We start from the raw sequence: 16,799 nt of genomic DNA on the forward strand, positions 1-16,799 counted from the left end.
ATATATATATATTACATTATAGTATTATATTATATATATATATATATATATATATATATATATATATATATATATATATATATATATATATATATTGTGAAAACAGCCTATTCATGTAAATAAATGAATTAAATAGCTGGATTTTTGATGTTTTGAAGAACTTACTAAACATAATAAAAGTCTAAATCAGCTAAAAATTCAATATATTTGATTACAATTCTTAAATTTATTTTACTTATATAAATTATATATTATATTATATGTGACCCTGGAGCACAAAACCAGTCTTAAGTCGCTGGGGTATATTTGTAGCAATAGCCAAAAATACATTGTATGGGTCAAAATTATTGATTTTTCTTTTATGTAAAAAATCATTAGGATATTAAGTAAAGATCATGTTCCATGAAGATATTTTGTAAATTTCTTACCATAAATATATCAAAACTTCATTTTTGATTAGTAATATGCATTGCTAAGAACTTCATTTGAACAACTTTGAAGGAGATTTTCTCAATATTTAGATTTTTTTGCACCCTCAGATTCCAGATTTTCAAATAATTGTATCTCAGCCAAATATTGTCCAATCCTAACAAACCTCAATGGAAAGCTTATTTGTTCAGCTTTCAGATGATGTGTAAATCTCAATTTTGAAAAATTGACCCTTATGACTGGTTTTGTGGTCCAGGGTCACATATTATAAATGATATTTTAAAATATTTATAATTTTTTAAAGCATTACTTTTTTTTTGTATTTAAAATGACATTTAATATTTTGTCATGCTTTAAAGTACACTTGTTTGATTATAATTAAAAATTTTATCCACAGCCTGTTATGTGATATTACATTTAAATGTACTAAATTGCAACTTCATCATTACAAACATGCAATTACAAATATATTTAAATGCATGAAACTAATGCATTAATAAATGCATACCATATGTAATTACATATAAAGATGTATTTAAGTCCTACTTAGGTGGGTCAAAAAAAGCACGCTAATTGCATTTAATATCAATGTTAAATTCTAATATATTTTCTTTAATTGGTTCAAAAGCATTACATTCAGTTCACATTTAGATATTATTTTAAAGTATTCTATTCTGTAATAAGCGCTCTTTCTAAAAGTATGCTAAAGTGTACTTCTACATTCAGAGTGGAATATAAGTGCACTTATTATTGCATGCTATTTTGTAGGGAACATAAATCAGATTTTTAGGTCTCATTTTCAATTAAAGACTGGTAAATAAGCCAATAAGCTCCAAGAAATCTCAATTATGCATGACAGCTGCTGCAAATGCATTCAAAGTGCAAGCAAGTGTCAGAGATTCATATCAATCTCAAAAGATGCAGGACACGAGCTGCACTCAGGACCATGGACTGACCCACAGGGCACATGTCAATAACATTAATAAAATTAACGTGTTTACTAACAGACAGAAACACATTTCTATTTGAGTACACGTCCAGCTCTGTGAAAGAATAATATTCTGAGCGCTTACCAAAGACGGTTCATCACTTCATGTACTTTCTGTAATAGTTATTAAACTAATAAAGGTTAATTAGACATATTCTAAAGTGCAAAGAGTCCCAAGGACGCCTTCAGCAAGTAGGAAGTGTATCAAGCCTGCTGATGACGTAAAAGCGATTGCTTAAAAAGTAGTTCGTTCGGTGACCGCTAGATGAAGCACTTGAACCACTTAAGTTGAATTGTTTGTTGAGAAAAAATAAAAAAAATAAAAATATATATATATTAAATTACATCAAATTAGGGTTTTTATATATATATTTGTATGAATTAAAACCATTAAAATTAGATACTTGAAATAAAATAAACGTTTACTAAAATAAAATGAAATAAAATATTAAAAAAACTTTAATTTCTCATTTTAATGTACTAAAATAACTGAAAAATAATAAAAACTATACAGACATATATAAAAATTCATTTAATATTTTATTTTAGTTGAACTTGATGCACTAAAATAACTAAAACTAACACTGAAAAAATATAAAAATAAAAACTGATCTATCTATCTATATGTTTTTTTCGTTTTTACCCATGACACTAATTAGACAAAGTTTTTTGTTGTTATTTGCTTGTTGTTTTCACAAATGGTGGCAAGGAAAAAATTATATCTGGTCATTTTAAATAAGTGAAAACTTAAAAAAATTGCTCTTGTTATTAGACTGAGCCGTTTTCTTCCTTTCTTTCTTTTTTTTTTTACATTTGCTCATTGATTTTTTTTGTAATCCTTGCCCTCCAGAGTTACTCAAGTGTCTGTTGATGCCACAATATTTAAACTCAAGGACGTAAGACAGAAATAAATGGAAAACAAGATGTTTGCCACTGAATGAATAACCATCTTCTGAGGCTTTTCAGTTTTTATGCCTTTGATTTGATCTCGTCTTTCATCAACAGACAATACTAAGAAAGAAAGCTGTTTTTGCTGCTCTGTTCATAAGTTCCTCCTCATGCCCTGATCTCAGTGACTCATCGCAGCCATTGACAAACAGCAATTAATTGTGTGGGAATGCTAGTGAAAGTGAGACAGAGAGCGGCCATTGTTCAGCGCTGAATATTAAAGAGAAAGACGAGCACAAACATTTGAGCTCTCTGATAAACCCTCAGCTGTTTCAAAGATTGTATTCTTCCTCTAATAACCAATCAACAACAGACATTCAGATCCCAGAGGATTCCAGTGAAAAAGATGAAAATCTGTTGAACGAAATAATCAGACTGTAAGAGATCATGTAATGTGTTTAGACAGTCTGTCCTGACCTGAGCAGATGAGTGACTGCTGTAATCATTCACAACCTACCAAAGCACCCTAGTAACCACATATCAACGCCCTAGTAACCACCAAAGCCCCCTGGTAACCACTTAGTAACACCTTAGCAACCACCAATACACCCTAGTAAACACATAGCAAAGCCCTAGCAACCACCAAAGCACCCTGGTAACCACCTAGTAATGCCTTAGCAACCACCAATACACCGTAGTAGCCACATAGCAACACCCTAGCAACCACAACGCACCCTGGTAAACACCTAGTAATGCCTTAGCAACCATCAATACACCCTAATAACCACATAGCAACGCCCTAGCAACCACCAAGCCACCCTGGTAACCACCTAGTAACACCTTGGCAACCAACAATACTCACTGGTAATCACATAGCAATGCCCTAGCAACCACCAAAGCATCCTGTGAACCACCTAGTAATGCCTTAGCAACCAACAATACAGTATAGTAAAAAATGGCAACCACAGAGCACCCTGGTAACCCCATAGCAACCAAAAATCACCCTGGTAAGCTCCTAGTGATACTTTCACAACCGCAAAGCACCCTATTAACCACAAAAGCATCCTCGTAACCACCTTTTACAGTTTTTCTCGATTGTTTACACACATTTTCTGAAAGCATGCCTCATATTCTCAGAACTCTACACACAAATCCAAAAAAACACACACAATGGGCAAAACCCCTCCATTCTCCTGCAAAATGAAACTTTACATTCAAAACAATGTTATTTCTTCTCAAAATGGTATTTTGTTTTCAAATGACACACACAAACCATCATATGAATAGACATTTATAAGAACCAGCTGAACACTGATGTGCTCAATGGAAAACACTATGATGAATGGAAAACACTTCTTCTCCATTCATCATAATGACCTTTTTTTGGTTCAGTGTTACACTTACTACAGACAGTGCATACATAAGTGTGTTGTAAAATATTTGAGAATATTGTTTTTATACTCAGAACACACAAATACACGGTAAAAGTTTATTTTATTTTTCCCGCAAAAACAATGTACACAGTGTACATCCCATTCCCAACCAACACAAAGTTGCACATACACTACATACAAAACAACAGAACAATTTACTGTATACGGTAAAAAAAAAAAAAAAACTATGCTGCATCCTCTCTTCTGTTGCGGTCTGGCCACAGCACCTCATCCACATCACAAGCAATGTTTTCCCTGGCCAAGCAGCGGGGGAAATATCGCCTAGTATGGCGATTCCAGCCATGAAAAGCATCAGCTGCTATATCTCCACATGCGTCCTCCATAGCTTGGAGTAGAGGTATACGCGTTTGTGGATTTCGGTCATACACTTTCCATCTCCAGGCAGAAAAACATTCCTCAATAGGATTGAGGAATGGAGAATATGGAGGGAGATAAACAACTAAAAAGCGTGGGTGGGCAGTGAACCAGTTACGAACCAGAGCAGCCCTGTGGAAACTTACGTTGTCCCAAATGACAACGTACCTGAGCTGCTCTGGGCCATCTACCTGATCTGGTGGAATGAGTGTGTTGTGTAGGGTGTCCAGGAATGTGATCAGATGGGCGGTGTTGTAGGGGCCAAGGGTAGCATGGTGATGGATGACGCCGTGGTGGGTAATCGCTGCACACATTGTGATGTTCCCTCCGCGCTGGCCAGGGACTTCAACAATGGCACGCTGGCCGATGATATTCCTTCCCCTCTTTCGTCTTTTTGTGAGGTTGAACCCAACCTCATCAATGAAGATGAACTGGTGCTCCACTGCAGCCACCTCTATCTCAAGGACTCTCTGAAACACACATGACAATATCAGAAATAGACATGGAGTGGTCACTATTGTGAAGCACAATCATTATGATTACAATATTGAAATATGTATAATTTACTGTATACAGTGTTGAGAGTATGCATCAATTGTGGGACTCACTTGCACATAGTTATATCGCAATTCTTTGACTCTTTCAAATGCGTTCAAATGGCACCCTGTAGACCTGCTTCATCCTGAGATGATTTCTGCGCAAGACACGGTCCAGTGTTGATAAGCTTACCCTATCAATATTTTGAAACATGTCATTGATTTCTGTTATTTTTCTTTGTATTTGCCGTAATGTTATGGCGTTGTTTTCTAGGACCATGTTCATGATTTCAGTTTCCTGTTCAGGAGACAGAACGTGTTCCCGACCACCTTGTGTTGGTAATCTTTCAGTTCTGGCAAACAAATAGTAAAGTACTGTAAATACAAAGTAGGTATACATTTCCTAAATACTTGAAACATACTTTACAGTATTTTTACAGTCCTACAGAACAGTCCACAGGCAATACTGTACTACTGTACTCATTGAGTGCTGTATTGATATGCAGTACTGCAATTTTCTAGTGAGAGTAGATTTCTTACCTATTCTCATTTCGGAAAGTCTGGATGATGGATGCTACAGTGTACCTGCTCAAATTTGGCTGTACTCTTTGCCCAGCCTCCCTCATTGTTAGACCATGGGTGACCACATGATCAACCAAAGTGGCTCGGATCTCATCAGAGATTACGGTCCTTGGCCTTCCTCGTCCTCGTCCTCGTCCCCGTCCTCCTCCTCTTACTCTCACTCCTCTGGCTCTGCCTCTGTTTCCAATGTTGGCATCCATTGCTCCAAAACAGAAGAGCTCACCTGTTGCCCTTTTATGCTAAAGCTCTGATTGCTCATTGTAAAACTGTGTGACGGGTGTTTGCCCTTGTGATGAGTCAGTGTGCATATTTGAATGGCAGTGTGTTCCTTGTGAAAACAAGATATTTTCTGCATGAAAATTGTGCCAAAAGCAGAGAATTGTGTGTAGTGTTTTGAAAAAAGTGTGTTTTAGAACTGCAATTTGAGTGTAAAGCAGGAACTGTGCTTGTAGTTTAGCAAAATTGGTTCAGGGGGTTGGTGAATGAGTTACATGTTGTGGTCATTGTGTCTCAAGTACCAGAATTTGTGTGTAAACAATTGAGAAAAACTGTAATACCTTAGCAAACACTAATGCACTCTAGCAACCACATAGCAACCACAAAGCACCATAGTAACCGAATAGCAAATACCAAACACCCTAGTAACCACCTAGCAACACCCCAAAAACCACCAAAGCATTATGGTAACCACTTAGTAATGCCTTAGCAACCACCAATACACTCTAGTAATCACTTAGCAACCACATAGCACTGGTAACCACCCTGATAACCAGCTAGTGATGTTTTCACAACCACCAGTGTTCCCGAGTAACCACGTAGCAACCACATACAAACTAATAACTCCATAGCAATGCCCTAGCAACAAAAGCATTTTGGTAACAGCTTGTAATGCCTTAGTAACCATCAAAGCACCCTAGTAATTGCATAGGAAACACAAAGCACCCTAGTAACCACCTAGCAACGCCCTAGCAACCACCAAGGCATCCTGGTAGCAGTACAGTAGAGTGGTAGATCCTCCAGCCTGAGCAGCCTGAGTGACTGTTGTGCTCCACTTGTTTACTTTGAAGCACTGATTCTTTTATCTGATGGTCTGTGGTGTGTGATTATGGGTCAGTGTGGGGCTGTTTGGTTTGGTTTGTCTGTTTTCTCTCTCAGTTGCTAAGGAACTGAGATGTGGCATAAGTTGGAGTCACACATCTGAGTTTCAGCACCTATTAGCGATCAAAGCGATTTCGGTAATGTACAGTATTTTAATAGTTTAATAAGTGCGCCCTGGGGACCGGCACAGCAAATAATCAAATTAGCATCCCATAAAGACCCGAGTCAGGACCCATAGGAGTGTGATAATTGACTTCAAACCGCTGCAGCTTGTGAGGATCACATTTTACTGTATCACGTGTCAAACCATTCATTAATAACAGAACAATCATATGCACCGCTGGCATGTCAATTAAAAAAAAAAGTACAATATAGCATGTGTGCTTATAATAAAACTTACAAAAAAAAAAAAAAACTAAACCTAAATGGTAATAACAATTAAAAAATTTAATTAAAAATAACTTCAATCATACTTAAAACTGAAAATATAAAAATAAATACAAATTCAAATTATTAATAAAGATTGTGATAATATACAAATAATAATAAAATGAGAATAATAAATAACTGTTACAATATAATTTAAAAAGAATTCATTTTGTATTTTATAATATAAAACGAAAATAAATTATATATAAAAAGAATTATAATACATAAATAATACTTAAATAACAATAGCAATAAATAATGCTAGGGGTTGTGAGACTGATAAATAGTCAAGTCAATATAATTAATCCTTTTTTTTTCTTCTCCATTTATTAATTTCTTCTTTCCCCTCACTAAAAGCACTGTTCTCTGGATGGATTATGGGTTATTCAGCCGATGGTGGAGCTTTTTGTCAGTGTGTGTTTTGCTTTTTTGTGTGATTAGAAGTCACACACTGCGCTCCTCGTTTTAGGCATGTGTGTGAGTGTGCTGTGTTTTGATTTTTCATCTCTCTGAGGGGCACAGAGAGAGGGACAGCGGTGTGTGTTGTCAGAAGAAAAGCCCCCAGTGCTCTTCCTTTGGGCCCCTCTCTCTCTTTTAGACTCAAGGAGGCCTGATGTCACATTTCAGAGATTTATTTCAATGCCATAGTGTGCTGTGTGAGGGATGGAGTTCGTTTCATGAATGGCTTTTATCAAACCCAAGGGATGCTCATCAACACACTGTTCCTGCATACTTCACACGGCGCAGCGGTGTGTACAGAGTGCAGAAATGCTGCTATTTGTCCAGTGTTTTTTATGTTTACATGCTTGTAGGATAGAAAAAGAGTATATTTCACAGCACAGTCTTTTAGTGTTTTAGTGCTGAGCATGTTTTGGGTTTAGTGATTTGAACAAGTGATTTGATTATACTAAAAACAATGCTCAAATAAAGCAGCTTATTAAGGAGAAAAATTCAGTTTTTTTTCTAAGCAATCAGAGTTTATGATTTTTGCCTTGCGGATGATAAAAGTGGTAAAAAAATCCCATAGACCACACACACAATACCCTAGCAACCACCAAAGCACCCTGTTATCCACCTAATAATGTCTTAGCAACCACAAGCACACCCTTGTAACCAGCAAAGTGCCTTAACAACCTTTAATACACCCAAGTAACCACAAAACACCCTAGTAGCCACCTAGCAATGGCCTGGCAACTACCAAAGCATCTTGGTAACCAAATAGTAATGCCTTAGCACCACCAATACACCCCAGTAACCACCCAGCAATGACCTAGCAACCACCAAAGCACCCCATTATCCACCTAATGATGTCTTACCAACCACCAGCACACCCTAGTAACCACAAAGCACCCAGGTAACCACCAAAAATACCTTAACAACCCCTAATACACCCTAGTAACCACCTAGCAACGACCTGGCAACTACCAAAGCACCCTGGTAACCACAAATAATACCTTAACAACCACTAATACACCCTAGTAACCACCTAGCAATGACCTGGCAACTATCAATGGTAACCACCAATAAAACCTTAACAACCACTAATACACCCTAGTAACCACCTGGCACTGACCTGGCAACTACCAAAGCATCTTGGTAACTAACTAGTAATGCCTTAGCAACCACCAATACTCCCTAGTAACCACAAAGCACCCTAGTAACCACCCAGCAACGACAAAGCAGCCACCAAAATGCCCTTGTAGCCACCTAGCAACAGCATAGCAACTACCTAGCAAAATCCTACAACACACTGGAATTGTAGCAGCAATTGTTGCTGCACATATCTAGTTTCTAACACAGTGTGCCATTGGTGGTATGTATTAAAACAGATTTTTCTGGTTGTATAATGCACAAATTGAGAAGGCTGTTAATATGCAGATATTGAACCTCCAGCAGACAAATAAGCCGGGGGGATTTTCATTCTAACACCCCCTGTAGTGATCAGCATCGATTCGTAGCGCGCAACAGGATGTCGGGAATATTGAAGCTGCAGCAGCACAGCTGGTTGTCAATACTGTTGATATCAATGGTGGACAAATCATCTGTTTGATCCAGCCAGAAGAAACCTGAGATCACGTGATGCTGCTAATGCTGCTAATGAGCCGCTCTTTCTCCCATAATACAGATGCTTATCTAGAGTAACTCAATCCTCATGTGTGAAGGGAGGACCCTTTGAGACTGTTGTTATGCCTTCAGTTGTGATGCTCCTCGGCGTAAACCGATCTGCCTCTTTTACTAAAGCAGATCACGGATTCTATATGCATCTGACAGAAACTAAAGATGCTATTAAGTCAAAGTTGTCTGGGTGTTTCGAGTCACTGGAACTAATCCAGACTTCCTGATTGGCTGACGCCCTCTTCCTCATTGCTTTTACGACCAACGCAATCCCCAGTGCCGCTTTGCCTCGCAGTGACCTCCCGTCTTTCACACAGTCTCTCTTTTGGTGGCTTTTGTCCACCTCCCAGTGTATTATTGTCATCCAAAGGCTCACAATTAACAATGCCGCTGCTTTTTCTGAAAAGACGAGGATTGGATCTCCATCATGGGGGTCAGTGTTTTTCTTAAGAGCCCTGAATGGCGGAGCACTGGGGAATAAAGGATGTGTACTGTTTACCAGTCGAAGACAACGCAGCATTGTTGACATTAGTCTCGGCTCGCTCGAAATCGATCGTAATTGAAATGATTGCAAAGGTGCATCAGTGCCTGCATTTTTCAACCAGAGAGCCCAAGGGACGTGTATCTAGAGCACATCATCAACAGGTTTTGTTGAGTCTAAACCGAGTGCCGCAGACGTGTTCAAGTTCAAGTTCAAATTTATTTGTATAGCGCTTTTTACGATACAAATCGTTGCATAGCAGCTCTACAGGAAATTAAGTTTCCATTTATATATTGTATAAGTTTATTTATACGTTTATATTTATATATTGCAGAACCTTAATATATTTAACTTATGGCAAAATTTGGTAATTCTGTATGTTGTCTGAGCGTTGACATCCTCTGAGGTCCTCTGAGGGGTTGGCATTATCTTTTCTCAGGTGTTCGGTCATCTCAGATCATTTAAGGGTTGGATCCAGACTGATGCTTCTGTAATTTCTAGTTACCATGGGATGTTCATCCCGTGGCAGAAACAGAGAAACAAATAGAGACATAATTAGCATAGCTGCTGTTCCATCTAAGCAAAAATGATTTGTTCAACCCAAGCTAAAGAATAATAATAATGTACATTTGATCAGATATAACTGCAGTACAAGATTATAAAATGCATTATGTGAATGCTTGGCTAAAGAGATGTGTCTTTAATCTAGAATTAAACAGAGAGAGTGTGTCTGAACCCCGAACGTTATCAGGAAGGCTATTCCAGAGTTTGAGAGCCAAATGTGAAAAAGCTCTACCTCCGTCAGTGGACTTTGCTATCCTAGGTACTACCAAAAGTCCAGAGTTTTGCGACCTTAGGGAGTGGGTTGGATTGTAGCGTGGTAGAAGACAAGTTAGGTACGCAGGAGCTAAACCATTTAGGGCCTTATAGACAAGTAATAATATTTTGTAAATGATACAGAACTTAATAGGTATTGATTGATTGATTTATTAGACAGTAAAAAAATAAATAAATGCATAACATGAAGTCATCACAATGACATTATACATTAATCAGAACTGTCGAGGATAACACAAGAAAGTTAAAAACTTATTTCCATTGTGGTCCTCGTTGTAGCCAGTGCAGAGACTGTAAAATTGGGGTAATATGATCATATTTTCTTGACCTGGTAAGAACTCTAGCCACTGCATTTTGGACTATCTGTAGCTTGTTTATTGAAGATGCAGGACAACCACCTAGCAGTGCATTACAATAGTCCAGTCTAGAGGTCATGAATGCATGAACTAGCTGCATCAGAAACAGGTAGCATGTTTCAAAGCTTGGCAATGTTTCTAAGATGGAAGAATGCTATTTTTGTAACATGGGAAATATGATTTTCAAAGGACAAGTTACTGTCTAATATAACACCCAGAATTTTTACTTTAGAGGACGTAACAGTGTATCCGTCTAGCTGTAAATTGTAATCCAAGAGATTCTGTGTAATGTTTTTTGGTCCAATAAGTAATATCTCTGTCTTATCTGAATATAATAGGAGGAAATTATTGGTCATCCTATCTTTTACATTTTTTACACAATCTATTAGCTTAGATAGTTTAGAAGTTTCATCTGGTTATGATGAGATATATAGTTGAGTCTCATCAGCATAACAATGAAAACTAATCCCGTATTTTCTAATAATATTAGCAAGAGGTAACATGTATTTTGAAAATAGCAGAGGACCTAGGACAGATCCTTGTGGTACTCCATACTTTACTGGTGATAACTGAGATGACTCCCCATTTAAATGAACAAAGTGGTAGCGATCGGACAGGTAGGATGTAAACCATCTTAAAGATTGCCCTTGAATACCAGTATAGTTTTGTAATCGTTCTACGAGTATGTCATGGTCTATAGTGTCGAACGCAGCACTAAGATCAAGTAATACTAGCAATGAGATGCAGCTTTGGTCTGAAGCAAGAAGCAAGTAATTTGTAATTTTAACAAGTGCAGTTTCTGTGCTATGGTGAGGCCTGAAACCTGACTGAAATTCTTCATAGAGATCATTTTTTTGCAAGAAGGAGCACAATTGAGCAGACTTTTTAAAATTTTAGACATAAACGGAAGATTTGAAATGGGTCTGTAATTTGCCAGTTCATTAGAATCTAGTTGTGGTTTCTTAATAAGAGGCTTAATAACCGCCAGCTTGAATGGTTTTGGGATGTGACCTAAAGATAACGATGAGTTAATAATATTGAGAAGCGGTTCTTCTGCTACAGGTAACAACTCTTTCAGTAGTTTAGTGGGTACAGGATCTAATAAACACGTTGTTGGTTTAGATGCACTGATACGTTTATTTAGCTCTTCCTGTCCTATAGTAATAAAGCACTGCAGTTTTTCTTTGGGTGCGATGAATGAAGCTGAAATACTAGACGCAGTAGAATATACATTTGATATTGTATTTCTGATGTTATCTATTTTATCAGTAAAGAAATTCATAAAGTAATTACTATTAAACTGTGAGGGAATATTTAGATCGGGTGGCGTGTGTTTATTTGTTAATCTAGCCACGGTGCTAAATAAGAACCTTGGATTGTTTTGGTTATTATCTATGAGTTTGCGGATATGCTCTGCCCTGGCAGCTTTTAGAGCCTGTCTATAGCTGGACATACTGTTTTTCCACGCAATTCTAAAAACTTCCAAGTTAGTTTTTCTCCATTTGCGCTCAAAATTACGAGTTTCTTTCTTGAGAGAATGGGTATAACTGTTGTACCATGGCGCAGTACGTTTTTCTTTAACCTTTTTCAATTTGAGGGGGGCAACAGCTTCTAATGTATTAGAGAAGATAGTGCCCATGTTGCTAGTCATTTTTGTCCAGTTCATGTGTATTTATGGGTACACAGAGCAGTTGAGATAAATTAGGCAGGTTATTTGTGAATCTGTCTTTGGTGGCTGGAACAATAGTTCTGCCCGGATGATAACGCGGAGCCATATAATTAATATCAGTAATACGCAGCATGCACGATACAAGGAAATGATCAGTAACATCATCACTTTGAGGTACGATATCTATATCGGTAAGATCAATTCCATGCGATATAATGAAATCTAGCGTATGATTAAAACGATGAGTGGGCCCGGTGATGTTTTTCTTGACTCCAAAAGAGTTTATTAGGTCAGTAAACGCAAGTCCTAACGCCTCATTTGTATTATCAACGTGAATGTTAAAATCTCCGACAATTAGCACTTTATCAACATTGACCAATAGATCTGAGAGGAAATCTACAAATTCTTTTAGGAAATCTGTATATGGCCCTGGCGGTCTATACACAGTAGCCAGAGCAAGAGACAGGAGAGTGTTTTTTTTTCATATCTAACAGTGTAACATTAAGCAGAAGTAGTTCGAATTAGTTAAACCTCCTGCTGTCAGGGAACTGTCGTGTGTGTGTCATGTGTTCCTGCCTCTTGTGCCCATATTTGGTTTGTTTCCTGTCCTTGTTAAACGTAATCATTAGTTAATTCTTGTCTAGCCGTGTTCGTCTCGTTATCTATGATTTACCTGTGTATATTAGTCCTGTCTGTTCCGTTAAACTTTGTCTGGTCTACTCGTTAATCCCGGTGTGTGATGTCCTTGTCTGCCTTGCCTTGTCCTGTCCTAGTAAAGTATATTATTTGAAGTTATATCCTCGTCTGCGTGTTCCTGGTTCCTCCCTCGTGTGTGCACCGTGACAGAAGACCAGACCTTAACAGTAAGCGGCGCCCCTTCACCTCGTTTTGTTTTCAGTTTTTCAAAAGTCTTGTTTTGTTCCTGTTTTGTCTATTACTCGCGGCATGGAAGTCGCCACTCGATATCCCGCCTTAGCCCACTGCAAGTCGGCGTGGGAGTTCGGCAGGATTACCGCGAGTCCGCTGGCCGTGAGCCCTGCAAGTCTGCCGATCGCGGGAGAAGTTCGCCGTTGTCCGCGGCTCATCCTACCCGCCGATCGCGGGAGATATCCGCCGCTGCCCGCGGCTATCCCAACCTCGCCGCTCACACCGAGCCCGCCGTTCGCGGGAGTTCACGCCGCCATCCGCGGCACACCGAGCCCGCCGTTCGCGGGAGTTCACGCCGCCGTCCGCGGCACACCGAGCCCGCCGTTCGCGGGAGTTCACGCCGCCGTCCGCGGCACACCGAGCCCGCCGTTCGCGGGAGTTCACGCCGCCACCTGCGGTGCACCCAAGTCCGCCGTCCGTGGGGAAAGCCAACCCACCGTCAGCGGCTTCACCGTGCCCGCCGTTCGCGGGAGATCAACGCTGCCGTCCGCGGGGAAAGCCAACCCGCCGTCGGCGGCTCCCCCTGTTCACGCCGCCGTCGGCGGCTCCCCCTGTGCACGCCGCCGGTCCGCCTCTGACTCAATGCCCGCCGGTCCGCCTCTGACTCAATGCCCGCCGGTCCGCCTCTGACTCAAGCCCACCGGATTGCCGCTGACTCAAGCCCACCGGATTGCCGCTGACTCAAGCCTGCCGGTCGCCGATACCCTCTCCGTGGATCAAGTCCACATGTCACGGCCAGGAGAGCCGTGTTTGTGTTTGTTGTGCCCACAGGAACATTTTAAACTTACCTTGTCATGCCATGTCTTGTCTTGTCCATGGAGACTCGTCTGGGGCAGGCGGCTCCTTGAATTGTGGCCATGGAGGCCAGTCGCAGCCGCTTGCCCCCCCTGTCGCAGAAGTGGAGGAGGTTGCTGAGGGACCCTGTGAGGGCCCCTGACTCCTCGTCAAGCCCAGAGGAAGACTCAGCTTCCTAGCCAGCCCAGGAGGGCTTCTGGTTCCTGTGGGATGTCCTGTCGTGTTTGTCTAACCCTGGAGGGTTTCTGTCTTGTCGTGTTTTGTCTGTCTAGCCCCGGAGGGCTCCTGATACCCCCTGGATTCCCCATGGAAATTTTGGGGGGGGGTAGTAGAGCTCTGGGTGGAGTGGGCGGGCCGTAGGAGGCCACGGCCACGAAGACCACCCGCCATGGCTTTCTGAGCTCCCAGCTCCGCCGGGGCCTCCGTCTGTTCTGCTCTGGAGGTCCCCGTCCTGTGTTTCTGTGGATGTCTGTCCTGAGGGGCCTCCAGAGCGCCCACCCCCCCTCCCTGATGGAACTGTTAAGGCTCGGGACGAGCCTTTCGGGAGGGGGGAGTTATGTCAGGGAACTGTCGTGTGTGTGTCATGTGTTCCTGCCTCTTGTGCCCATATTTGGTTTGTTTCCTGTCCTTGTTAAACGTAATCATTAGTTAATTCTTGTCTAGCCGTGTTCGTCTCGTTATCTATGATTTACCTGTGTATATTAGTCCTGTCTGTTCCGTTAAACTTTGTCTGGTCTACTCGTTAATCCCGGTGTGTGATGTCCTTGTCTGCCTTGCCTTGTCCTGTCCTAGTAAAGTATATTATTTGAAGTTATATCCTCGTCTGCGTGTTCCTGGTTCCTCCCTCGTGTGTGCACCGTGACACCTGCATCCTGTATTCTGAGTAACATTGAGAATATCACTATATATTGTTGCCACACCGCTGCCACGACCAGTCTGACGGGGCTCATGTTTATAACAGTAGCTTGGTGGAGTAGACTCATTTAGACCAAAATATTCATTTGGTTTAAGCCAGGTTTCAGTCAGGCAGAGTATATCAAAATTATGATCTGTGATCATTTCATTTACAATAACAATAAATGGGGAGAGAAGCGGTTCCAGGTGGAGATCTTGAAGACCGGAGGCGGTGGAGGGGGAGAGGTTGTCGCCCGTGGCCTGGCTCGCGTCTTCCGCTGCTGGTGCACCCAGGGTCCCAGAGTGAAGGACATCTGGGAAAATTGTGTCCTGGGTGCACAGGGTCTGTGCAGAGAAACAGCATGCTGGATACTTACCCCGGACTTGTGAGCATCAGCCCGGGATGTTTCCAGCGCGGCTCTCCACTCTCTCAGCTGGGCCTGCTTCTCCACCAGGTCTCGGATATTCTTCTCCACGGCCTCCAGCTCCAGCTGTACCGAATGCAGCTCGAATGTGTCCTCACCTGCACTCAAAGGTAGACACAAATCCGCCATTTAAGCAAGTAACAGTGAAACAATGGTAATGTGGTGCTGCCGATGCTAATGGGCTATAAGCTATTAGCAGACTCGAGAAATCAAAATAAAACTAGTGATTACAAGGCGCTCTGATTGGTTTTGTTTTAGAATGCTATAGGGGATATATTCACACGTTATAGAAACGAAAATGATAGTGTATAAAATAGTTTTTAAGATAGAAAATAGATGATAAAGAATCAACTTGATGGAGCTCAAACTCAAAACACGCAGTCACAAATCAGCGTATGTGTACGTGTACAGTGGGCTTCTCTGAATGCTGAAGGAGCTGTATCAAGCTCCCCCTTATAAAAGCAGTCCAGCAAGTGAAGTAGGTGCCCTGCATAAATTATGGAAATTTATCAGAAAGGATAACAACAGGGAGTGCAGAAACAGTGTGTTTCTCTGAGGTTCAGTACAGGCACAAGATGTGACCACATGCTTAGTCGAATGTTTTTCAGAGGTGTAAATATTAAATTCAATATTTATTAATAATTAAATATAAATGAAGGATGATCTCTACATTCAGCATTATCAGTTAAAACAATATATATATATATATATATATATATATATATCATTGCATAATTAATTACTGTAATTTTTCACTTGGATTAATAGTAAGTAAGGGATTAGTAAGGGATCTTAATTTTTCTGTAATTTAATTAGTTAGTTAATTAGTAACTGTGGTCCTTGGAGAGTCTTTAGCCTCTCAAACTCTCCTTCTCACGGTGCATTAGGACGATATAGACACACATCCTCTTCCAGGCAGTTTCGTAACATTTTATGATGATTGGAAATTCTTAATTATTGCCCTGATGGTGGAAATGGTAATTTTCTTAAAGCCACTTCACTAATTTGTGAAGCTAATTTGTGAAGAAATTAGTAAGGGATCTTAATTTTTCTGTAATTTAATTAGTTACTTCTGATTTAATTGCATTAAATATTGTATAGAACAATTCCATATAAAGCAATAGTGGAATTAACATTAAATTATTTTTAAATGTATGTATTTAATGTAATTAGTAGATAATAATGAATTACTTTTTAAAGTAACGCGCACACACACACACACATATATTAATATATATTTCTATAAATATTTCTGCATACATTGCCCGTTTCATGCAAGAACTTTGTGCAGCACCTGGGGAAATTGTAAAAATAGTAACATCCACTTGAACCAAAGTGCAAAGATTGAATTCAATTCATTGTGCCTTTGTTGAAACTATAACAACTAAATTTGCATTCATTTCAAAATTAAGTAAGATATTGATTCCATATACAGGTACATCTAAGAAAATTAGAATATCATGAAAAGGTTTTTCTTGTAACTTATTTCAAAAAGTGAAACTTTCATATATTTTAGATTCATTGCATGTAAAGTAAAACGTT

This window comes from Barbus barbus (genome assembly GCF_936440315.1).
Source record: "Barbus barbus genome assembly, chromosome: 42".
NCBI lineage: Eukaryota > Metazoa > Chordata > Actinopteri > Cypriniformes > Cyprinidae > Barbus > Barbus barbus.